The following is a 24,804-nucleotide window of genomic DNA, read 5'->3' as shown; positions in this document are numbered from 1 at the left end:
ACGGCGTTAAGGGGTTAACGAAAAAATGATCAATAATATTTAGGACGCCCTACTGAGGGCCTGGCACAGTTCCAAAGATTCATCTAACCAGGAGGTCTTGGAGATGAGCTCCACTATTCATTCACTTCATGTGAGGTAGGGTGTAGGGTTTGTTTATAGCTGGCAAATTACTTCTTTCTTTGAAGGTACTTGTCTCCTGTTTAATTCCTTAACAAACAAGTCATTTTTGCTTAAGAAAATAGGAAATAAAACAAAACCTAATTATTTGATACATGTGATACATAGCTAGCCCATATAATTAATATTAATATACATTAACATACATTCTGATAGCATTTATGGGAATGCAGCTTTCTAAAAATGCCATCCACATATTAACCCCTTAAGACCGCAGGACGTACTATGCCGTCCTTATTTGGGTGGCTCTAAATGCCGCAGGACGGCATAGTACGTCCTGTGCGGTCTTACCCCCCACGTGGCCGGCGGCACATGGCCGCTGCAGATCGCGGTCGGGGGGCATGCCTGGCCCCCCAGGCAGCCCCCCTGTGCCTGGGGACCGCGGTCTGCAGCTTCTGATCGCAGTGACAGGCTGTCACTGCGATCGGTATTTACCATGTGTCAGCCGATTTGAAATCGGCTGACACATGGAGCCGGCCGCATTCTTCTGCAGCAGATCGTGGTCGGGGGACATGCCTGGCCCCCCAGGCAGCCCCCCTGGGGTCAGTGACCGCGATCTGAACTGTCAGGCTGCAGTCTGATCACACTGACAGGCTGCCATAGCCTGTCAGTGCGATCAGTGTTACTATGTGTCAGCCTATTGGCTGACACATGTAACTGCAGCCATTAGCCCCCTACAGATCGCGGTGGGGGGCATGCCTGTACCTCCCAGGCACTCCCCCTGTGGCCAATTACCGCGATCTGTAGGAGGTGATCACAGTGACAGCCAGTCACTGTGATCACTGTTAGTATGTGTCAGCCAATGATCTCAGATCACTGGCTGACACATTGTCTCTGCCCCTCTCCTCACCTCACTTCGATCTGAGAGAGAGAGGCAGAGAGATCGTGGTTTTTGCAGCTTCTGTGGAAAAAGAAAGTTTAAATTTTTTTTTAAAGTTTTAAAATTTATATTTTATTTAACCCTTTCAGTGCTGATCACAGCATATTACTGTGATCAACCTGATTAGGGTATTTATTATTTTTTTTTTGGATCAAAAAAAAATTATTTCTAATTTTTTTTGATCCTTTGTGTCAGTCGCAGCAACCCAAATCTCCATTACCCTTTCCCCGCTGCCGTGATCACTATACTGTACATTATATCTGCTGTACAGTACTGTATCAGTGATCACTGTGATCAGAGCGCTCTCTGATCAGACTGACCTTTTTTAGGGTTATTTTTACAGATCAAAAAATAACCCTTTCAGTTTTAAAAACTTTTTTGGGTCAAAAAAATTATTTCTAATTTTTTTTTACCCTTTGTGTCAGTCGCAGCAACCCAAATCTCCATTACCCTTTCCCCGCTGCCGTGATCACTATACTGTACAGTATATCTGCTGTACAGTACTGTATCAGTGATCACTGTGATCAGAGGGCTCTCTGATCAGACTGACTTTTTTTTAGGGTTATTTTTATAGATCTGAAAATAACCCTTTCAGTGTACTGATTGCAGCTGCCTATACTGTGATCAGTACATTTATATTGTTTTTTGAGGGCGGGTAGTAGGTGTTAGGCAGGTAGATAATTAATTACCCACTTTAGTATATAAATTAATTAATTTGTCCCCCTAGAATGGCACGTCGCTACTCAGCCGAGGAGGCGTATGCCATTCTGGCAGGCAGTGATAGTGACACTCTGCAAGACAGTGACACTATCACTGCCTCTGACATTGAGCCTCTGAGTGAGACCTCAAGTGATGGTGCCCCACCACCACTCACAAGAGGACGCTCAGCAAGCCCAATGCCAGGCAGAGACTGGGTGCCTCCAAATATGATGGCCCTAGAAATACCGCCGTTCACTGTTACACCTGGCATCACTGTAACAGTGGACGACTGCGAGCCAATTCGTTTTTTTGAGCTCTTTATGTCAGACGATATATTTGAGCTCATGGCTCAGCAAACGAATTTGTTTGCTATGCAGTATCTCTCTGCACATCCGGGGTCCCATCATGGTCGCAGGAATATGTGGAGACCCACGGATGTCGCAGAGATGAAGCGGTTTTGGGCTTTAACCCTAATGATGGGTATTGTAAAAAAGCCTAGTATCAGGTCCTACTGGAGCAAGCAACGTATCCTGGCTACACCTCTTTTCCCTGAGGTTATGTTGAGGGATCGCTACCTGCAACTGCTGCGATTCCTTCATTTTAATGATAACTCGCTGTGTCCCCCTAGAAACGACCCACTGTTTGACAGGCTATATAAAATTCGGCCCTTTATTCAACTCCTGTCAGACAAATTTTCTGAAAATTATGTCCCCGATAAAGATATTTCAATTGACGAGTCCCTTATGAAGTTTAAAGGTCGACTGCTATTTAAGCAATATATTCCATCGAAGCGGTCCCGATATGGCGTTAAATTTTATAAATTATGTGAATCCTGTACTGGTTACACATGGGCGTTTCGCATTTACCAGGGAAAGGATAGCCATCTTGACCCACCAGGATGCCCTGATTCTGTGGGTACAAGTGGCAAGATTGTTTGGGATCTAATCCTTCCCTTGTTGAATAAGGGATATAGGCTATGGGTTGACAATTATTATACCAGTATAGAATTATTTAAAAATGTATATTGTTTTGAAACCCTAGCCTGTGGCACAGTGAGGAAGAATCGCAGGGGTTTCCCCCGAGCCCTGGCAAGTGGCAGAAGCAGTAGAGGTTCCTCTTCAGCTCTCCGCCAGGATGAGTTGCTTGCTCTTCGCTTCAGAGATAGGAAAGATGTATACATGCTGTCTACGATGCATGACGAAAGTACAGTGCCAGTGTCTGTGAGAGGTAGCACTGAGCATCTGGAAAAGCCGAAGTGCATTGTAGACTACAGCAAGTTTATGGGGGGAGTAGACTTGGCTGACCAATGCATACAGCCCTATCTGGTGAACCGAAAAACTAGGACCTGGTACAAGAAAATTGCAATCTACGTGAGCCAGATTGCAATTTTCAATGCCTATGTCCTCTATACAAAAGAGGTCATAGGTAGGCCCTGCCCTTTCCTCGAATTCACATTAAGCATTTTGTCCCGTATGTTATTTACCTAGCCCCCCAATCCCACTTTGGAATCAGGAGATCTCCAAAGACTTTGTGGCAAACACTTCCCTTCCCGAATCCCATCCACCCCTAGTAAAAAAGCTCCCCCAAAAAAGTGCCGTGTTTGCTACAAGAAAGGAGTCCGAAAGGACTCCAGTTTTTATTGTCCAACCTGCCCATCTCTACCCGCCCTCTGCATAACAGACTGTTTCAAAGTCTACCATACAGAGCTGAATTTCTGAATCACTCTGTATGGGACTTTGGCAGTTTGTTTGCTTGATTTACCTGGATTTCTGACCTCGGCTTGTCCTGACTACGCTTTGTTAGCTGCCTGTACCGACCCATTGGCTTGTTTTACCGACTACTCTGAATTCTGGATTCCCCTGACCTTGGCCTGTCCCTGTTTACGCTAGCCATTCTAAAGTGGCTACACCAAACAACTCAAAATACTACATTTGTAGTACTTGAAATGTGACTTCCCAATAAAAAACTGATCACAGGGTTAATGCTGTGATTAGCACTGAAAGGGTTACAAAAAATAGGGGTTTTTTTTCGTTTTTTTTACTTCTCAAACTTTTCGCACAGTGACTCTCTATGTGATATCAAAGATCTATCTGCCTCTCTCTGCCTCTCTCTGCCTTCAGATCAAAGTGTATGTGGGGTACTGTTCTATTCATGTGATATAATAAAAACCTGGAAACATGGTACATGTAGGTACTGTTATATTCAAAAGACAGTGTTAAATCAAAATACTAAGTTTCTAGTGCACTAACTAATATCAGGATTATGACATTTCCAGTGAAAATGCTATTTATCTGATTAAAAAGACAAAAATCAAAGTAGAAATCGCTACATGGGCCCAGCATTTCTGTTAAAATGGCTAGACCTAACATCTCAAATTATGCCATTTGTTATACTCTGGGGTGCCTACTTTTGAAAATGGTTTGCCATAACGGTGGGAATGTTATTACCCAGGCTGCCATACTCTCTGAAAAGCTACATAGGCCCAGAAAATAATATTGGCAAACTTACAAGCTGAAAGGGCATCTAATATATTTCGCCCTGTGACTTATCAGTAAAATCTGAAATAATAGTACGTGGGGGTACCGTTATATTCAGAAGACAGTGTTAAATCAAAATACCAAGTCTCTAGTGCACTAACTAATATCTGTATTATGACATTTCCAGTGAAAATGTTATTTATCTGATTAAAAAGACAAAAATCAAAGTAGAAATCGCTACATGGGCCCAGCATTTCTGTTAAAATGGCTAGACCAAACATCTCAAATTATGCCATTTGTTATACTCTGGGTTGCCTTCTTTTGAAAATGGTATGCCATAATAGTGGAAATGTTATTACCCAGGCTGCCATGCTCTCTCAAAGGCGAGATAGACCCAGAAAATCACTTTGTTAAATTGCCAACTTTGAAAAGGACATCTAATATTTTTGTCCCCATGACTTCCCCCCCAAAACAGAGAATCTAGTACATGGGGGTACTGTTACATTCAGGAGACAATGTTAAATACAAATAGTGAGGCTTTGTTGCAATAACTCATATCAGGAATATGAAATGTCCTGTGAAAATGGAGTTCATGTGCGTGAAAAAGCACAAATAAAGCTATAACCCCTATGTGGGCCCCTCATTTCTGATAAAGTGGTTAGACCAAACATCTTGCAATGCACCATTTCTTATACTCTGGGTTGCCTACTTTTGAAAATGATATGCCATAATAGTGGAAATGTTATTACCCAGGCTGCCATGCTCTCTCAAATGCGATATAGGCCCAGAAAATCACTTTGCCAAATTTCAATGTAATAAAGCCTAAATGGATAAGCCGTATATATGACCGTGTAACTTTCCAAAACAGCATAAAACCTATACATGGGGGGTACCATGGCGCTCGTGAGACCTCACTGAGCAGAACTAGGAGTGTTTCAGGGCAGTAAACTATATACTAACAATAATATTATCAGTGAAAGTACAGATTTTATGTGAAAAATGCAAAAAAAAAAAACAAACACTAAATTTGGCTAGGGTTTGTGCCCAAGTGGCTACTACAAAAGACTGGGCATACCCCATTTTAAATACCCTGGGATGTCTACTTTTTCAAATGGTATGCCATGATGGGGGTAATTTTCATTTCTTGGCTGCCATACGGTCTCAAAGGCAGCCTGGACACTGCAAACTAATCTGACAAATTTCAAGGTGAAAAAGCATAAATGGATAAGCCGTATATATGACCCTGAAACTTTCCAAAACCCCATAAAACCTATACATGGGGGGTACCATGGAGCTCGTGAGACCTCACTGAGCAGAACTAGGAGTGTTTCAGGGCAGTAAACTATATACTAACAATAATATTATCAGTGAAAGTACAGATTTTATGTGAAAAATGCAAAAAAAAAAAAACAAACACTAAATTTGGCTAGGGTTTGTGCCCAAGTGGCTACTACAAAAGACTGGGCATACCCCATTTTGAATACCCTGGGATGTCTACTTTTTCAAATGGTATGCCATGATGGGGGTAATTTTCATTTCTTGGCTGCCATACGGTCTCAAAGGCAGCCTGGACACTGCAAACTAATCTGACAAATTTCAAGGTGAAAAAGCATAAATGGATAAGCCGTATATATGACCCTGAAACTTTCCAAAACCCCATAAAACCTATACATGGGGGGTACCATGGCTCTCGTGAGACCTCACTGAGCAGAACTAGGAGGGTTTCAGGGCAGTAAACTATATACTAACAATAATATTATCAGTGAAAGTACAGATTTTATGTGAAAAATGCAAAAAAAAAAAAAAAACACTAAATTTGGCTAGGGTTTGTGCCCAAGTGGCTACTAGAAAAGACTGGGCATACCCCATTTTGAATACCCTGGGATGTCTACTTTTTCAAATGGTATGCCATGATGGGGGTAATTTTCATTTCTTGGCTGCCATACGGTCTCAAAGGCAGCCTGGACACTGCAAACTAATCTGACAAATTTCAAGGTGAAAAAGCATAAATGGATAAGCCGTATATATGACCCTGAAACTTTCCAAAACCCCATAAAACCTATACATGGGGGGTACCATGGCGCTCGTGAGACATCACTGAGCAGAACTAGGAGTGTTTCAGGGCAGTAAACTATATACTAACAATAATATTATCAGTGAAAGTACAGATTTTATGTAAAAAAAAGAAAACACAAAAAAATACGCTAACTTTGGCTAGGGTTTGTGCCCAAGTGGCTACTACAAAAGACTGGCCATACCCCATTTTGAATACCCTGGGATGTCTACTTTTTCAAATGGTATGCCATAATGGGGGTAATTTTCATTTCTGGGCTGCCATACGGTCTAAAAGGCAACCTAGGTCACTCAAACCAATCTGTCAAATTTCTATGCAGAAAATAAAATAATGGACAAGTCGTATATTTGACCCTGTAACTTTCCAAAACCCCATAAAACCTATACATGGGGGGTACTGTTTTACTCGTGAGACATTTCTGAATACAAATATGTATGTTTTATTGCAGGAAAACCGAATAGTATTCTGACATTAACAGTTAAATTGCCATGCTGAAATTGAAAAATAACAAGATTTCATAATTTTTTCAAGTTTTTTAGATTTTATTCATATAAAATGGAGTTCCATACATGAATGTTTGATATTGAATGAAAGCCCTGTTTCCCCTGAACAAAATGATATATAATAAGTGTGGGTGCACTTAGTATGAAAGAGGTAAATTATTGTTGAACAGACATATAGTAAAATTCTGTGGTTTGTTTACATTTTTTTTGGATCACAACTTGTACATTTGGCTGCGGTCTTAAGGGGTTAAATGAATATATTTGTATAGGCACAATGCTCACTTACATAAGTACTGTTGTTATACCAGTAGGGTTATTCACTTAAGTGAGAATTCAAAGTGAATTTCAAATTAAACTGGAATGTTAGAAAATTATTCCAGTTTGAGAATTCAAAGTACCGGTAACTTTAAAGCCAAAATAGTCACTTTTTTGTCATTCTTTATTTTTGCGGGTAGGCTTATGCATTGCATTACATTGTGTGATGAAAAGGTATCAGACAAACAAAAAAATATATACATGTCAGCATGAATAACAACACAGGTAATGTGTAAACCCTTTTTAAATTTTGGTCAAGCTTAAATCCCTCATTTCTGAGCCATGTGTAGTTATGCTTTGGGATAGAGGTTGCTTGCTAATAACGAAGCACGACAGATTTGTTAACAATAAGGGTTATGTCAGAAAATATCTAAACTTAAGGCGCAGGTAGTTGAAAAATAAAGCTCGATCAGTAGAGCTGTCAATAACCTAGGACCCTCTTAGTGGTTATCTGGTGACCAGATAGGCTGGCTTCTGAACATGCCGTATATTGCTCATAGAATTGAAAAGGAGTAGTGCACATCCCTATAAAAAAAAGGGGGGGAGGGGCTTAACTAAGAAATTTGTCTGGCTACCAGCTTACAGAACCAAGCAAGAGGGTGCAAGCTATGTCACAATATAAACTTATCAGTCAAATTGTGAACTAATAATAAGAATAAAACCAAAACATAGCTAAAAAAAAAACATTGAGTTGCAGCGCAGATATCAACAGCCGTTGATTTCAGGTAGGTGAATCAGATGTACTTGGTCCCGGGAAGGGAAGAAGGGCTTGATATTGGCAGCAGTCTATGATGAGCAAGTTTCTGCTGGGATAGACATGAGGAAATACTCAGATAGGTGCAATAGAGGGTGCGTCTTGCCATCTTTATCCACCAGCAATCAGTGTTGACCCCATTTAGTTCTTGCAGAGCTGCTTTGTGATCTGCTGGGAAGATCTCCTCCAAGTCAGGGTGTGCCTGAAGAAGTCTTTGAAGAATACTTGGTGTGCCCTCTCAAAGGGTACCGTGGGAGAGCCTATTGCGGCTCCCATAAGGACCCCCCCATCAGAATCCAGAACAAACTTGATGAGCACTTCACGAGAAGCTTCCTTGGGTGCTTTGTTTGCCTTGGGGAGGCGAGAACAGGAATCAACTCCCAGCTGCTTTACTTGTTCAGGCAGTAGTAGAGTGGCTATAAGCATTCGGCAATAGTGGGTTAATTCAGCATTGGCAACTGTTCGGGCACCCCTCGGATCCTTATATTTTGTGCCTTGGCCCTATCCTCCATGTTAGCTAATTGTGCTGTCAGGGAGCTGCATTGCTTCTGCAGTGAACCCAGGGCAGCATCTGTGGTCGTTTGAGCCACACTGGTGCCTTTGGCGCGATCTTCGACCATCGCCACCCAGCTGGTGAGCGTGGAGACTTCCTCCTGTACAAGCTCCATTTCTGCATGGAACATGGCTTGGATGTCCTTCATCAGTGCCTTTATGTTGGCTTTTGTAGAGGGAGAAGAGTCTCCTAGCTCCAAGGGTGTCATAGGCTTTGCTCCTTTCTGTGAGTTTGCAGGTAAGTTGGCTGGTGGGCTGTTGTCCGACGAGGTTGATGTATAGGCCTCAGCTGGCGCCATCTTTAAGGGATCAGGCTGCATGGCTGTGCGCATAAAAGCCCCAATATCTCGGGATCCCGGACTGGGGTCTGCTCGATATTTCTTAGTCTTCTTCCCCATGGTGTAGGGTATTCGGGGAGCCATTTGAGGCTTGGTAAGTGTGCCTCTTTTGCCAGAAATCAGCAGTTAGCAGGTTAATCATGCGGAGTTGCTGCAAGATGTGTCTGGCTCTCTCAGGCGCTGGCTCCACAAGCATAGGGGTAAACTTATCATAAGACATGCTCACACTATGTTCAAGGCACTAGGCCCTGTAGAGAGCATTGAAACCGTGCTCCCTGTAGAATGTGCCCTCAGTGATCTGGCTTACATCATTGGCGGGTGGAATGGTGTACATTCAACTTGGGCAGAACTGCTCACCTTTTTGGTGGAGCCATTAACACAAAAGTGTCACTAGCCACCCCCATTAACTACCTCCCACTGGAGTCCTGAGAAGAGTGGTGCCAGAGTTGGGAGGTTATTGATTATAGAGATATATGGAAGGTTATACTCACATTTTCTATGTTAATAAGGTAGTTATTCAGATATTTTTCCATTGATAGAATGAGCTGAAAAATATTTCCATTTAAACCTGAATTGCTGCTTACTATTTTAGTGAATGAATGGTAATAACCCCCAAGGAAAAAAATAATAAAATTGAATGGCTTTTTTTCCATGAATTTGCTGGTGCAGTTCCAAATAATGCACCCACAAGTCAAGTCTTTAATAGCCCCTCTCCCTCCCAAAAATATTGCCAGTTTTACTTAGACACACTAAATCCCCTACCCTCGACAGTCCAGTTATAATTGAACATCACCTGGAGTTATTTGAACTACTCAAACTATTTTACACTAACTGGATAGTCATTAAGGAAAACTTTCAATATGTGGGGCTTTCCAGGAGGTCTATGTTATTGGAAAATATTGTCTCATGTTTGGGTCTAGAACCATTAGGTCTCTGTCACTGTGGAGAATTTGCAGTAAAATGCAAATATATTGCTTCGGAAGCGGCTTTAACCCCTTAAGGACACATGACATGTCTGACACGTCATGATTCCCTTTTATTCCAGAAGTTTGGTCCTTAAGGGGTTAAATATCACTCCTTTGTACACAGAACAAATGAGTCTCACATATTGCATTCAGAGCTTTTTATGTGAAAGCAAAGATCAAGAATATATTTGACTACTGGGGAACAGTGAGAGTGATTCATGCTTGCAGGTTGACCATATGACATAGTGTACAAAAACCTTTTACATAACTCCTGTAGTCCTTTTTTACATGTGTGTAAAACTCAAGACGGAACATTTCAAAACACAGTGGATTGTGCAAATTGGGCCTTTACGTGTGTCATTACGTGGGAGTATTGAATGCATCCCAGGAAGACCATAACATACCTGTCTGTTTTTCTGACATCTGGTGAGCATTAGTTCTGCCAGGCTCTCACCTCAGAGATAAATATTTGTGCAGGTTAAGGTCGAAGACCAGTGAGTTTATGGGTATGTGAAATATAAAGAAGACATATGTCATGAGTACTGAAATGGCATTAGTTACCAAAACAGCGCGCTAAAATAATCTGCAAATATAAAATACAAATAATAGTGCAGACTGTCTGAATACACTCCTATATATTTAGAGAAATCTTAGGGAAAAAAACTCACATGTCCCAGAGCCCTATCACCCCTGGCTCTGGGTTTGCAAGGCTCTTTAGGAGAGGGGATATCCTGATATACTGAAATGGCATATTTACCTATTACTGACTGAGGTTTTTTTCAGAGATTGTGCTTGATGCTCTTTTGGCATTTTTGCTATGTGCTTGCTCCACCATATTAGGGGAAGCTGGGGATTTCTGCCAGGGGGGGCCAGTAACCTCAATACAATAAATAATAATACTGCTATTTCTAGACTCTTCTAGACTCTTCACTAGGAAGGCAGTCCGGCAATTGCCCTCCCCAGGCTGGCCAAGGCATCCAACTGCCACAGACAATTGGTGGCACCAAAGAGCATTTACCGGGCTATTGCTAGATGTCTCAAGCATTATACAGCCAACAATAACTTTACATAGTCTGCACCGGCTTCAAAACGCTGTGACCAGATGACCAGATGATTCCAATAGCTGTCCTGGAGAAGTGCTGGCTTATCTTCAGTGCTGGAGATGTCCTGCAGGGAGCATAGGGCAATAGATTTAGGGTCAGCTGAAAGTCATGGGTTCGTTTAGCAAGGAGGGTTAGCTGGCTAAATCCGGTTTACAGCAGTTTAAATTAGGATATTCTCATATGCTGTTTTTTGGCCGGTCTAAGTTGCACAGAGGCGGGAAAATGGGAGGCCTTGATTGTTCAGGATTGAAGCAAGTGGCGCGCGCTAGTTAGGACTAGTTTATATATACCAAGTTTGAATTGCGCGGGCTTCACTCTCTGAGGGACTTACAGAACAAGAGGGAAAAGTGTTAAGCTTCGGCAGTCAAGATTCACCTATTCAGTCGCTTTTTCTGCAGAAGATTGGCAGCATTGAGGAACTCATGCAGCAACTGGAGGAGGAAGCTTAATGCTCAGGCGGTGAGGAGTGGCTGAGGAGTTGCCTGGCATCTGCCCCGTTTGTAGCACCCTTTGAGGAAATAGAAGAGGAGGAGCTGCAGGCTGGGTTTTGTCAGGAAGCCATAGAGAACAGTCTAAGCAGGAAGGAGGCAGGCTCGAGCAGCATGGGGGTCGGGCGGGAGGTAGAGGAAGCTACAAGCGGCCAGGAGGAGTCAGCCAGAGGAAGAGGAGTGTCGAGGAAGAAGTGGAGCATACAGCAGAAGAAGTTTTATTCACCATCCCCTGTCTGAGGAGCTAAGAAAATAAGGTCGGTCGGTCAAGAAGGCTGCTGCTACAGTGGCTGCTAAGTCTGGCAGAACTGCAGAGCGCCAGCTGCAAAGGGAGAGCAGAGTGGAGCCAGGACCACACAGCAATGTGACAGAAGTATTGAAGACAGGTGAGAACTTCCCTGGGAATGCTAATTTGGAAAAGTTAGAGGAAGCAGCTTCTATTTTAAATAGCATTTTTAATAATGCTAAGCAGGGTCCTGCCCCTGCTTAGGTTAACCCTTTAGACAAACAAAGGATTTTCATAATATAACAAGGGTGAATGAAGATTGTCTAAAAGAAGCTATGATCTGTGAGATTTCTCCGCTGGGTTTACATTTAAGTAGTAATATCAGAGAAAAAAATGAAGGGTGACTATATTGATATTTTGTTGCTGCTTCTAGCTTCTAAGGAATTCATAGCTAAACAGGGAACATTTAATAATCTGTTACAGGCTCTTTGCATATATGCGAGTATTCTATGCGGAGAAAATCCAAGTTTAAGTATGGGACTGTTTCAGCATTTGGAGCTGGTGCTGGAAGCCTACAGAAAATTTGGGGGTATAGCTTGGTATAATTAGGACGACATGTTTAGACAAACATTTCAGTTTAAAAGCAAATTGTAAAATTGGGGTGTTAAAGATGTTGGTTTATGGCTTAGTACAATGTTACCACAAAGGCAGATTTTTCCTATTAGGTCTGCGGAGGTTTTAACAGTGACTGGCCAGAAAAAAAGCTGTCTGTTGGGCTTTTAATGACTCACAATGTAAATGGTTGCACAAGTGTAGATACAGGCATGAATGCTCGATTTGCATGGGAGCGCATCCTGCATCAAAATGTTTCAAGAAGTCAGGTCTTAACAGTAATTTTTAAAGCAAAAGCCGTGACTGCAGTGAAGCTGCTAAGCATGGTTCATTATTTAAAGGCCTACCCAAATCAGGAGAAGGCCAAAGTTCTTTATGAAGGTTTCGCGTTTGGCTTTAGAGTTCCTAGTTATGAAAAGAAATTTAGTTGGGTTAATAATTTCAAGTCATTGGAAATTATTAAGGAGTTGGTGTTTAAGAAGATAGATAAAGAAATAGTTTTAGGTAGAGTTGCAGGCCAGTTTAATGAAGTTCCGTTTGATTGTTTTCGCATTTCCCCAATGGTGTATCCTGGTTTTGTGCTGCCCTAGGCAGAACAAAACTCAGGCGCCCCCCAACCTCTTGTCAGTTAGCCGCATGGCTAACAAGGCATTTGCCCTGGGCATTTGGGGGCGGCGTTTTTTGCTGCCCCCTGGAAAATGCCGCCCAAGGCAAATGCCTTGTTTGCCTTGCGGCTAAAACGTCCCTGCATTTCACCTTTGGGTTTAGTTCCTAAGAAGGAGAGTGGTGAATTCAGACTTATACACCATTTGTCTTTCTTAAAAGGGGATTTCCGGTTCGTTATGCGTCATTCTACAATGCTATTGAATGGGCCTTGGCCTGCGGAAAAAATGCTTTAGCCCGGCTCTAAATGCCGGCGTGGGGCATAGTATGTCCCCGCCGTCCATGGGACTTACCTGCTCACTGTTGATCCCACGCAAGCAATCACGATGGGGAGACTTGCCTAGCATCCCAGGCAGTCCCCCTGCTGCCGATCCGGCCCTCCTGGGCCATGTGATCGCACGGTCCTTGCAAGGACCTCACAATCACATGGATGGAATAGCCATCCATAGCAGTGCCAGCAGGGGGAGTGCCTGAAATGACAGGTAGTCCCCCTGTTGCCTGAAATAAATTAAAAGAAAGTTAAAAATAGTGTAAAATAAAACAATATATACTTGGATCATATATATATATATATTAATAGCAAAATACACATAGAATAATATTAAATATATATATATATATATAATTATAATTATATATATATATATAAATATAAAATAAATACATATATAAATACGTAAAAAAATAATTTAAAAATATATATGTGTAATCTCATTCTAACTGTATTTTGATATTAATATATATATTGATATCAAAATACACTTTGAACGAAATAATATATATATCTATATACATAAATATATATGTATATATCACTATATATAAATAAAAATTATTTACAAAAATGATACACACACACACACACACATATATATATATATATATATATATATATATATATATATATATATATTTATGCTGCATATATATTTATGTAATATTTTTACATAATTAAGTCATTTTATTAATTACAATGTGCGGGGCCTGCCTGATAACCCGGGCAGAAAGTCCAGAGAATTTAATTTTCCACCACTATATTTAACCCTATAACTTTCCAAGACACCATAAAACCTGTACATAGGGGGTACTGTTTTACTCGGGAGACTTCGCTGAACACACATATTAGTGTTTCAAAACAGTGAAATATATTACAACAGTGATATCATCAGTGAAAGTGACTTTTTTGCATTTTTCACACACAAACAGCATTTAGACTGACGATATAATTGTTGTGATACGTTTTATGGTTTTGTAACACTAATATTTGTAACAGTACCCCTCATGTACAGGTTTTATAGTGTTTTCAAAAGTTACAGAGTTAAATATAAGGCTTGTGTTTCAGTTTTTTCACATTGAAATTTGCCAGATTGGTTACGTAGCCTTTGAGACCGTTGGTAGCCCAGGAATGAGAATTATCCCCATGATGGCACACCATTTGCAAAAGTAGACAACCCAAGGTATTTCAAATGGGGTATGTCTAGTTTTTTTTAGTAGCCACTTAGTCACAAACACTGGCTAAAATTGGCGTTCAAATTAGTTTTTTGCATTTTTCACACACAAACAAATATTAACGCTAACTTTGGCCAGTGTTTGTGACTAAGTGGCTACTAAAAAAGACTGGACATACCCCATTTGCAATACCTTGGGTTGTCTACTATTGCAAATGGAATGCCGTCATGGGGGCAATTCTCATTCCTGGAATATTACCAAAGTGAACGAGCTTGTACAGAATTCGGTTGCCAAGGCAACATGGGCTGCCTATTTGAAATCGTGGATTTGTTGGTATGGTTTTTTCGCTGAAAGGCAGGCTAACCCCCTTAATGCGAGTTTAGATCTTGCAGTTTTATTTTTTATTAAAATGTTTAAAGCTAATACAACCAAATCTGCATTACAAAGAATGTCATGTGGGATACGTTCTTTTTAAAGTTGCTAGTGGGGGGTGCAAATTGTTAGGAGTTTTTTAATTCAGCAGTTAATAAAGGGTTACACAAGAAGGGTAAGAGTTAACAATAAAAGAAAACCTATTTCGTTCAATTTGCTTAAAAAATGAATTACCGGTAGGTCACTAAGGCTCATCCGTTTTAATGATTTTGAAGTTTATTTATTAAAAATGTATTTTTTATTGGCTTTCTTTGCAGCTCTTAGGCTAAGCGAACTCTTTTCAGCCTCTAAATTTCAGTTATCAGGTTTATTTACTGAAGATGTAATGATCAGAGAAGAACGTTTAACTCTTTTTATCAAGGTGTCCAAAACAGACAGGGAAGGTAAAGGTCAAAAGATTATAATTTACGCTATCAACGAACAGAAATTTTGTCCGGTAAAAGGTGTGGAAGAATTTTTTGACACCAGGCCTGCTGAGCCGGGTCCTTTATTAATTCAGTGATGGCTCTTCGCCCGGATTTAATGTAATAAAATGATATGTTTGATGGTGACATTTTCTTTTCTTTATTCTAGTTTTCTCTCCAGCGGCTATATGGATAGTTGGGCACTCATTCATCTTTTGGGCACAGAGCAGCCGAGAGATCATATGGCCCAAATTTGGCACTGGATGAGGACAAGTTTATGATATTTGGAAAAGATTAAGTGGTTTAAGAATAAATGAGATGTTTGGGACTCTTGAAGGTTGTGTGAGTAACTTCCCTGATCCAAAATGTATTATTATGCACATTGGAGAAAAATGACATTGGGAATATTAGATCTTTGCAGCTTATAAGCTTATATTTTGCATTAAGAATCTATGGAGTGAAGTTAAGACAAGATTCCCCAATACGTTTTTAATATTTTCTGAAATCGCGCCGTGACTAATATGGAGCAAGCAGTGGGGTTTGAAGGCTTTGGAAAAAGTAAGGTGTAAAGTTAATAGAGCCATTCATGAGTTCATGCCATTTTTAGGAGACAGAAGTTTGAGGCATGTGGATTTGGAAAATTGTGGTAAAGGGCTTAATTTTAAGGATGGAGTTCACCTATCTGAGATTGGGATTGAAATTTTTAATAAAGATTTACAAGAAGGAATAGAGAAGGCCGTAGGATTGTGGAAGGAGCCGAAAATGGCAGAGGCTTGCTGCCATTGCGGCTTGGGGTAAAGTCGCCTCAAATACAAGGTGGATTGAGTCTTAAGGTTTTAGCATTCTGGCTGGTTCAAGGGTGGATTGTTAAGTTTAATTTTGGTGAAATGGTTATGGAATTAATTTTAACGTGTTTTGTAATGCCTCCCTCAATAAAGCTACTGCCTTTCCATCCAATGTTAAGTGGTGTCGGTTCTTATTTATTATTTTTTATATGGTATTTGTTTTATTTATTGATATGGTATCTGGTTTTGTATTTTTACAAATATGATCATCTGAAGGACAACCCTTCTGTAGACAGCCTCTGTGCCCAGTACCGTGTGTACAAGGCTGTTGCTGAAGTGCATCATAATGAAGCAGTCCATCAATGCCGTTTGATTGGCCCCCAGTCCACTCTGGGACGCAATCACAGTAATGACATAACTTGGCTAACATCTAATTTTATATTAAAGGTCTAACTAGCCCAACTGGTAGGACAGCTAACTTGGAGAATATTTCCAGTGCTATTTTGGCCTTAAATTTGAATTCCCAACAATTCTCACTTTAGTGAACAACACGGCTGTCTGGTAAACTCCATGATTGACAATTGCTTGACTGCTTCACAAGGAAGCAGATATGGCTTGCTTCGGATGCCCTATATGTATGCTTAGCATATAACTGATTTACACGTCACTTTTGGGACAAAATAGCTGCCTCCAAATGCACTTTACCCACATGTCCAAAAGAAGACTACTAAGATTACATCGAAGACCACATAATTCTGTTTTACTGCAACTCCTGAGTACAACAAAGCCGCACAGGTATACCAGATTTTTCTCTATTTAATGTATAGGTTCACATTACAGACGCCTTTGTGGGTCATACCATTGCTGGGTCCACACTCTGGGAAACTTAAGATTCTTTATTAACATGTTTCTGGTGGGGTAACTCTATTTGGTATTTGAGGAAGAGGGAGGACATCAATCATTTCTCATTTATTACATATATTTCTGTTCCTGCATTTACCTCCTTAGTCATATTATTTTTTTGTTCACCCCTTGCTTTTTTATGTGTTTGTTGCCAGGTTATAATTCAAGCCTCATTGCATCACCTCTTTAAGAAGAAGAGCTAGAGTTTAGCCTGAATTTTGCACATAGTCTGCACACAATGTATGCACTCACAACATGGACAGCATTAACATAAGCAGCCACGAAGAATAAACCATTATTCAGGCTGGCCAACCAAGGATGGCGAACACATGCGCTGTTCGGTCCGCCCCCTATTCGTCATCATTGAGTAAACTTTGACCCTGCCTGTACCTCACAGGCTAGTGTATTCAGTGTCCACTACAGTCCTGAAGGACTCATCTGATCTCTGCTGTAAGGACAGCACCCCAAAAATCCCTTTTTAGGACTAGAACATCAGTCTGCTTTTTTTTTCTGTGTAATGTAATTGCAGTTGCCTGCCTGCCAGCCTGTGTGTCAGGCTCACAGCATATACTGTGCCCACTTGCCCAGTGCCACCACTCACTCACTGGTGTCACAATAGCTTGCATTTAACAAAAAGAAAACTTTTTGGACTGTAATATAATAGCAGTCAGTTTCCTTCACGAGTGTGCGTTTCAGGGCCTTCCAGGGCACAGTGTCACACCAGCGCAACTCATATCTGGTGTAACAGTAGTGTACATTTAAAAAAAAATAAAACATTTTGACTGTAATAGATTGAATAGCAGTTAGTTGTCTGCCAGCGTGTGTGTCAGGTTCACAGCGTATACTGTGCCCACTTGCCCAGTGCCACCACTCATATCTGGTGTCACATTAGCTTGCATTTAACAAAAAAAACACTTTTTGGACTGTAATATAATAGCAGTCAGTTTCCTTCACGAGTGTGCATTTCAGGGCCTGCCAGGGCACAGTGTCACACCAGTGCCACTCATATCTGTTGTCACAGTAGCTTGCACGCATAGTACCACTAATCGAAAAAAAATGACAGGCAGAGGCAGGACACCCCGCAGGGGCCATCGTGGTCGTGGTGCTGTGATTCCCTTTGGCCCTAGAATAATGCCCAGTGTTCAGAGGCCACGTACCCTGAACTTGAAAAGTTCTGAGGACATAGTTGACTGGCTAACACAGGACACCCAATCTTCTACAGCTTCCGCTCGGAACCTTAACGCACCATCCTCCTCCAGCTTAGCTTCGGGCACCTCTCAAGTTACCACTCGCCTGCCTGCCGCCACCACCAACACTAGCACCACAGCCGCTTCACTTGATCTGTCAGAGGAGTTATTTACACATCAGTTGGAAGAAATGAGTGATGCGCAACTATTATTGCCAGAGGATGTAGATAACAGGGATATGTCTCAGTCAGGCAGCATTACACACGTACGGTGTGATGATGATGATGTTGTACCTGCTGCTGCTTCCTTTGCTGAGTTGTCAGATACAAGTAAAGCGGTTGATGATGACGATGCGTCCGTGGATGTCACTTGGGTGCCCGCTAGAAGAGAAGAAGAACAGGGGGAAAGTTCAAATGGGGAGACAGAGAGGATGAGGAGGAGACGAGTTGGAATCAGGGGGAGGTCGTCGCAAGGGGCTAGTGGCACAGTCAGACAGCATGCATCGGCACCCGGGGTCAGCCAGACAGCACGCCAATCAACGCATGCTGTTGCCACCACCAGAATGCCGTCATTGCAGAGCTCAGCAGTGTGGCATTTTTTTTGTGTGTCTGCCTCTGACAACAGCGATGCCATTTGCAACCTGTGCCAAAAGAAACTGAGTCGTGGGAAGTCGAACACCCACCTAGGTACAACTGCTTTGCGAAGGCACATGGTCGCACATCACAAATGCCTATGGGATCAACACATGAGTACAAGCAGCACACAAACTCAAAGCCGCCATCCTCCTCCTGGTCCAGCATCTTCAGCCACGTTAACCATTGCTGTCCTCCTTGCCCCCTCTCAACCATCCGCCCCTCCGTCTCTCGCCTTGAGCAGTTCCTGCTCATCTGCCCACAGTCAGGTGTCTGTCAAGGACATGTTTGAGCGTAAGAAGCCAACGTCACAAAGTCACCCCCTTGCCCGGCGTCTGACAGCTGGCTTGACTGAACTCTTAGCCCGCCAGCTTTTACCATACAAGCTGGTGGAGTCTGAGGCGTTCAAAAAATTTGTAGCTATTGGGACACCGCAGTGTAAGGTACCCGGCCGAAATTTCTTTGCACAAAAGGCAATCCCCAACCTGTACTCGATTGGTGCAAAAGGAAGTAATGGCATGTCTGGCACACAGTGTTGGGGCAAGGGTCCATCTGACCACTGATACCTGGTCTGCAAAGCATGGTCAGGGCAGGTATATCACCTACACTGCGCATTGGGTAAACCTGCTGACGGCTGGCAAGCATGGAATGCGTGGCTCTGCAGAGGAGTTGGTGACACCACCACGACTTCCAGGCAGGCCTGCTGCCACCTCCTCTACTTCTCCTACTCCATCCTCTTCCATAACCTCCTCGGCTGAGTCCTCTTCTGCTGCTGCGTCTTGCTCCACATCAACGACACCCCCCCAGCTCCCCAGGTACTGTTCCACATCCCGGATACGGCAGTGTCACGCCGTCTTGGGGTTGACTTGCCTGAACGCAGAGAGTCACACGAGACCAGCACTCCTGTCCGCCCTGAACGCACAGGTGGATCAGTGGCTGACTCCGCACCAACTGGAGATCGGCAAAGTGGTTTGTGACAACGGAAGAAATTTGTTGGCGGCATTGCATTTGGGCAAGTTGACACATGTGCCGTGCATGGCACATGTGTGTAATCTGATCGTACAACACTGTGTGCATAAGTACACAGGCTTACAGGACGTCCTTAAGCAGGCCAGGAAGGTGTGTGGCCATTTCAGGCATTCCTAAGCGGCCATGGCGCACTTTTCCGATATCCAGCGGCAAAACAACATGCCAGTGAGGCGCTTGATTTGCGACAGCCCGACACGTTGGAATTCAACACTCCTAATGTTCAACCGCCTGCTCCAACAAGAAAAAGCCATTAACGAGTATTTGTATGACCGGGGTGCTAGGACAGCCTCTGCGGAGCTGGGATTTTTTTTGCCACGTTACTGGACGCTCATGCGCAATGCCTGTAGGCTCATGCGTCCTTTTGAGGAGGTGACAAACCTAGTCAGTCGCACCAAAGGCACCATCAGCGAAATCATACCATTTGTTTTCTTCCTGGAGCGTGCCCTGCGAAGAGTGCTGGATCAGGCCGTAGATGAGCGTGAAGAGGAAGAGTTGTGGTCACCATCACCACCAGAAACAGCCTTATCAGCTTCGCTTGCTGGACCTGCGGCAATGCTGGAAGAGGATTGTGAAGAAGAGGAGTCAGAGGAGGAATGTGGCTTTGAGGAGGAGGAGGAAGACCAACCACAACAGGCATCCCAGGGTGCTCGTTGTCACTTATCTGGTACCCGTGGTGTTGTACGTGGCTGGGGGGAAGAACATACCTTCAGAGAGATCACTGAGGACGAGGAACAGGACATGAGTAGCTCGGCATCCAACCTTGTGAAAATGGGGTCTTTCATGCTGTCGTGCCTGTTGAGGGACCCTCGTATAAAAAGGCTGAAGAAGAATGAACTGTACTGTACTGGGTGTCCACGCTACTAGACCCCCGGTATAAGCAGAAAGTGCCTGAAATGTTACCAAATTACGGCAAGTCGGAAAGGATGCAGCAGTTCCCAAACAATTAAAAACTATGCTTTACACAGCGTATAAGGGTGATGTCACAGCACAACCGGAATCTAACAGGGGAAGAGGTGAAAGTAATCCTCCTCCTCCCACGACCACGACGGCAAGGACAGGACGCTTTACAGACGTGTTGTTATGGAGGACATGCAGAGCTTTTTAAGTCCTACGCATCGCCACAGCCCTTCGGGGTCCACCCTCAGAGAACGACTCGACCGACAGGTAGCAGACTACCTCGCCTTAACTGCAGATATCGATACTCTGAGGAGCGATGAACCCCTTGACTACTGGGTGTGCAGGCTTGACATGTGGCCTGAGCCATCCCAATTTGCGATAGAACTTCTGGCCTGCCCCGCTTCAAGTGTCCTGTCAGAAAGGACCTTCAGTGCAGCAGGAGGTATTGTCACTGAGAAGAGAAGTCGCCTAGGTCAAAAAAGTCTAGATAACCTCACCTTTATTAAGATGAATGAGGGATGGATCCCGAAGGGACTGACCGTGGGCGATACATTCAACTAAAAAAGGCCTGATGAGGGGGACTACTTAACACACCACTCCTATCTGGTGGCACATTAGATTGCACGCGCAGTGCCCCAAATTTGAAGTAGGAGGACCGACCAAGCATCTTTTTCCATCTCCCGCTTCCTAAAATCGATGCCTTATATACACGTCCCCTGATAGGGGACGTAACAGGGATTAAACTGATAGGAGTGATGTGTTAAGTAGTGGTATTCCTATCAGTTTAATCCCTGTTACGTCCCCTATCAGGGGACGTGTATATAAGGCATCGATTTTAGGAAGCGGGAGATGGAAAAAGATGCTTGGTCGGTCCTCCTACTTCAAATTTGGAGCACTGCACGTGCAATCTAATGTGCCACCAGATAGGAATACCACTACTTAACACACCACTCCTATCTGGTGGCACATTAGATTGCACGTGCAGTGCCCCAAATTTGAAGTAGGAGGACCGACCAAGCATCTTTTTCCATCTCCCGCTTCCTAAAATCGATGCCTTATATACACGTTCCCTGATAGGGGACGTAACAGGGATTAAACTGATATGAGTGGTGTGTTAAGTAGTACTATTCCTATCTGGTGGCACATTAGATTGCACGCGCAGTGCCCCAAATTTGAAGTAGGAGGATCGACCAAGCATCTTTTTCAATCTCCCGCTTCCTGGGTGGAGGAACAGAGACCTTCAATGACATCAGTGAGGACAAGGAACGGGACATGGCTAGTTTGGTATCCAACCTTGTGCAAATGGGGAGTTTGCGGTTGTGCAAATGGACTGTTTGCGGTTGTTTGCGGTGCGTTAAACGGGGAGTTTGGTCTGTCACTGTGAAGCGGGCATAACCCTTACACTACCTGATTGATACAACATGATACCTGATGTTTTAAAGCACATTATTCCAAACAATTTAAAAATTTTAGGTGATTTATACCCTTTATGGATTAAAACCAGACTCTGCATCAACTGTGTAATTTTCCATGGGAGTTTTGCCATGGATCCCCCTCCGGCATGCCACAGTCCAGGTGTTAGTCCCCTTGAAACAACTTTTCCATCACTATTGTGGCCAGAAAGAGTCCCTGTGGGTTTTAAAATTCGCCTGCCCATTGATGTCTATGGTGGTTCGCCCGGTTCGCCCGTTCGCGAACATTTGCGGAAGTTCGCGTTCGCCGTTCGTGAACCGATAATTTTATGTTTGCGACATCACTAACAAACTGTTTCAAAGCTCTCTACAGTGTCCTAATGCCCTGGGCATAGTTCTAGTGCAATGTTTGTTGGGTACTGTTTCCTGGTGTACTCAAATGTGGACACCAGGGAACTTTGTAAAGGACCGAAAAGTCTGGACTATCCTGCTGAAATCGAGACAGTGGGGGGCCTCCCAGTGTGTGGCATTCATAATAACCGCTAGTGCCTAATCTGTATATGTTGGAGGGCATAATGTGTGATCTGTAGTGCTAGGGAGCAGTTGTGTTGGCTGCTTGTCTTGCCTTAATTTCTCTCTCTCTCTCCTGCTGTGCAGACATTCTTTCCTTTTAGATGTGTGCCCTGATCTGACTTCTACATGCTGCTGCAGTGCTAATACAACTTGCAAAATGTCAACATTTGGGTTATGGGCCCAAAATAAAATCTGCAAGAATGTGTTTACTGGAGCTGTGAGTGTTCTCAGATTTACACATTACTTGGTATAGAAGTTCAGGATGCTGAATGAGCTTGTGAGAAAGTGTAACTGCAGCTGGTTCCCTTATTTACCACTATAACTTCTTAAAGCATAGAACTTAGCAGGGCTAACCATACAGATATCTTAGCCATAATATTATATAGTTAGTAAGGGATCCTCTATTTAAAATATATAAATAATTGAGAATACAATGTAAAATAAGGATTGTCTTGGAAGCAATAAAGTTTTGTCGGGGCGGAGCTAAGCAACCGAGAGGGAAAGTCGCATGGCACATGAGCTCCGGCATAACCAAGCTCAAACTCATCAAAATCACGCATTTGGTGTCACCTAACCGGCATTATAACAGCCCACCGAACCGACCGAAACCAGGACAACATAATGGGGTGAAAATATAAGAAGCCCAAGCAAGATAACTCAAGACAGGGCCCAAATATAGCCGAGCTGCTACACCAAACACAGGGGGTTTCCAGGCCCAAAATGGCCGCTTACCCGGAAACCTTCCCTGACTTCTCCGACGACTTCTCCTCTGGAGAGGAGGATGCAGACCTCCCGGTAGAACCAACACCAAAACCGGGTACTCGGAGGGCAGACACCTCACCTGTAACGACGGCAGTCTTGAAATCACTGCTTGCTGACCTCCAACGCACCCTTCAATCGGACGTGGCGTCCCTACGGGCAGACATCCACTGCTTAACGGGGAGAATGGGAGCCCTGGAGACGAAATCCACTGACCACGCTTCCCAAATAGCAGCTCTGCAGCTGGAGGTACAGGGCCTCAAAGGCCAGAGCGAGGGATATGAGCGCCGGTTCGCAGCACTCGAAGACGCAAGGCGGGCCAATAACTTAAAAATCCGGGGCATCCCTGAGGACACCGCGGCAGACGAACTGCCACACAAATTGCGCCACCTAATGACGGCCCTGCTACCGCCACGACAAGCCAAAACAGCGCAGCTGGACAGCTTCTTCCGAGCCCGAAAACCAGCTAAGGCACCCACCGCAACACCCAGAGATCTCATCATACAATTCCAGTGCCACAAGGACAAGATGGCAGTCATGGCGGCGACCAGGGGAAGCTAATCCTACCGCTTTGAATCTATGGATCTCGCATTCTATGCCGTCCTTACTGGGAGTACACTCGCCTGGAGAAAGTCCCTCAGGCCATTCACCACGCTGCTGAGGCAAGAAAACATACCCTACAAGTGGCTGTCAACCCGAGCCTTATGGATCCAGAAAGGAGAAACCAAGCACACAGTAAGCACCCTCACAGAAGCAGCGGCGCTGTTACCTGTCCTGGGGCTGCCGACGGACTCTCTACACCCCACTTCGACTCAAAGCGATACCACCTCGGCACATAGATGGAACCCGGACCTGGTGACCCCCTTTGTCCCACGAGGTCCATCAAGGGAACAATATGAAGCAGCAACATCCTGAAATCAGCAGACGAGAGCCACCACCCTAAGGACACTGTTCTAAGGGTCAAGTTTTTTATAATTTCTCAGTTTTAAATGTTCTCCCTTTACTGTTATGACGTTTCCATGACGATTGACCCTACAAACAACCCATTTGGCTAGATGGCCTGACAGAATTTAAGCAGGGAACACACAACCCAACCTGACGGAGCCAGGTGTAACACCAAGCAATGCTCAACGCAACATGATATCCCACTATAGGGAACGTGTCACTTAAACGCAACACTCCCTAATATATTACCCGGGACATACCAGGCATACCTGACGGGTTAGACTCTGGCTTACCTGCACGCACGCATAGCACACTGCATATTCCACACAAGCCTCACCTAGTCGGGTACACAACGGGGACAACAAGCTACCGCGGGATAACGGGCACGAAACCCCAGCTATAGAGACTACTTGGTATACTGCGACTAAAACCAAAATGTGCAAGATATGACAAGCCATGCAATATTGTTAAAAGTTTAATGCTCTGTCGCAAAGCTGTTGTGGCAATGTGACTATATGTGTTATTATACGCACAACTAAAATAAAGAATAAAAAAAAAAAAAGTTTTGTCT

General features: G+C 43.5%; 1 protein-coding gene across 1 annotated transcript in view; it reads right to left on the bottom strand.

The window, feature by feature from the left end:
- Positions 1 to 9,802: 9,802 nt before the first annotated feature.
- GTPBP3 (GTP binding protein 3, mitochondrial) overlaps positions 9,803 to 24,804 on the bottom strand; it is a 318,683-nt gene continuing 303,681 nt past the window's right edge. The window contains exon 10 of the transcript XR_010090896.1: positions 9,803 to 9,843. The gene's annotated coding sequence lies outside the window, so the exon portion shown is untranslated. The remainder of the gene's footprint in view (positions 9,844 to 24,804) is intronic.

The sequence above is a fragment of the Pelobates fuscus genome, chromosome 5 (assembly GCF_036172605.1).
Source record: "Pelobates fuscus isolate aPelFus1 chromosome 5, aPelFus1.pri, whole genome shotgun sequence".
NCBI lineage: Eukaryota > Metazoa > Chordata > Amphibia > Anura > Pelobatidae > Pelobates > Pelobates fuscus.
The sequence above is the reverse complement of the archived record's forward strand: the minus strand, read 5'-3'. Positions and strand labels throughout refer to the sequence as shown.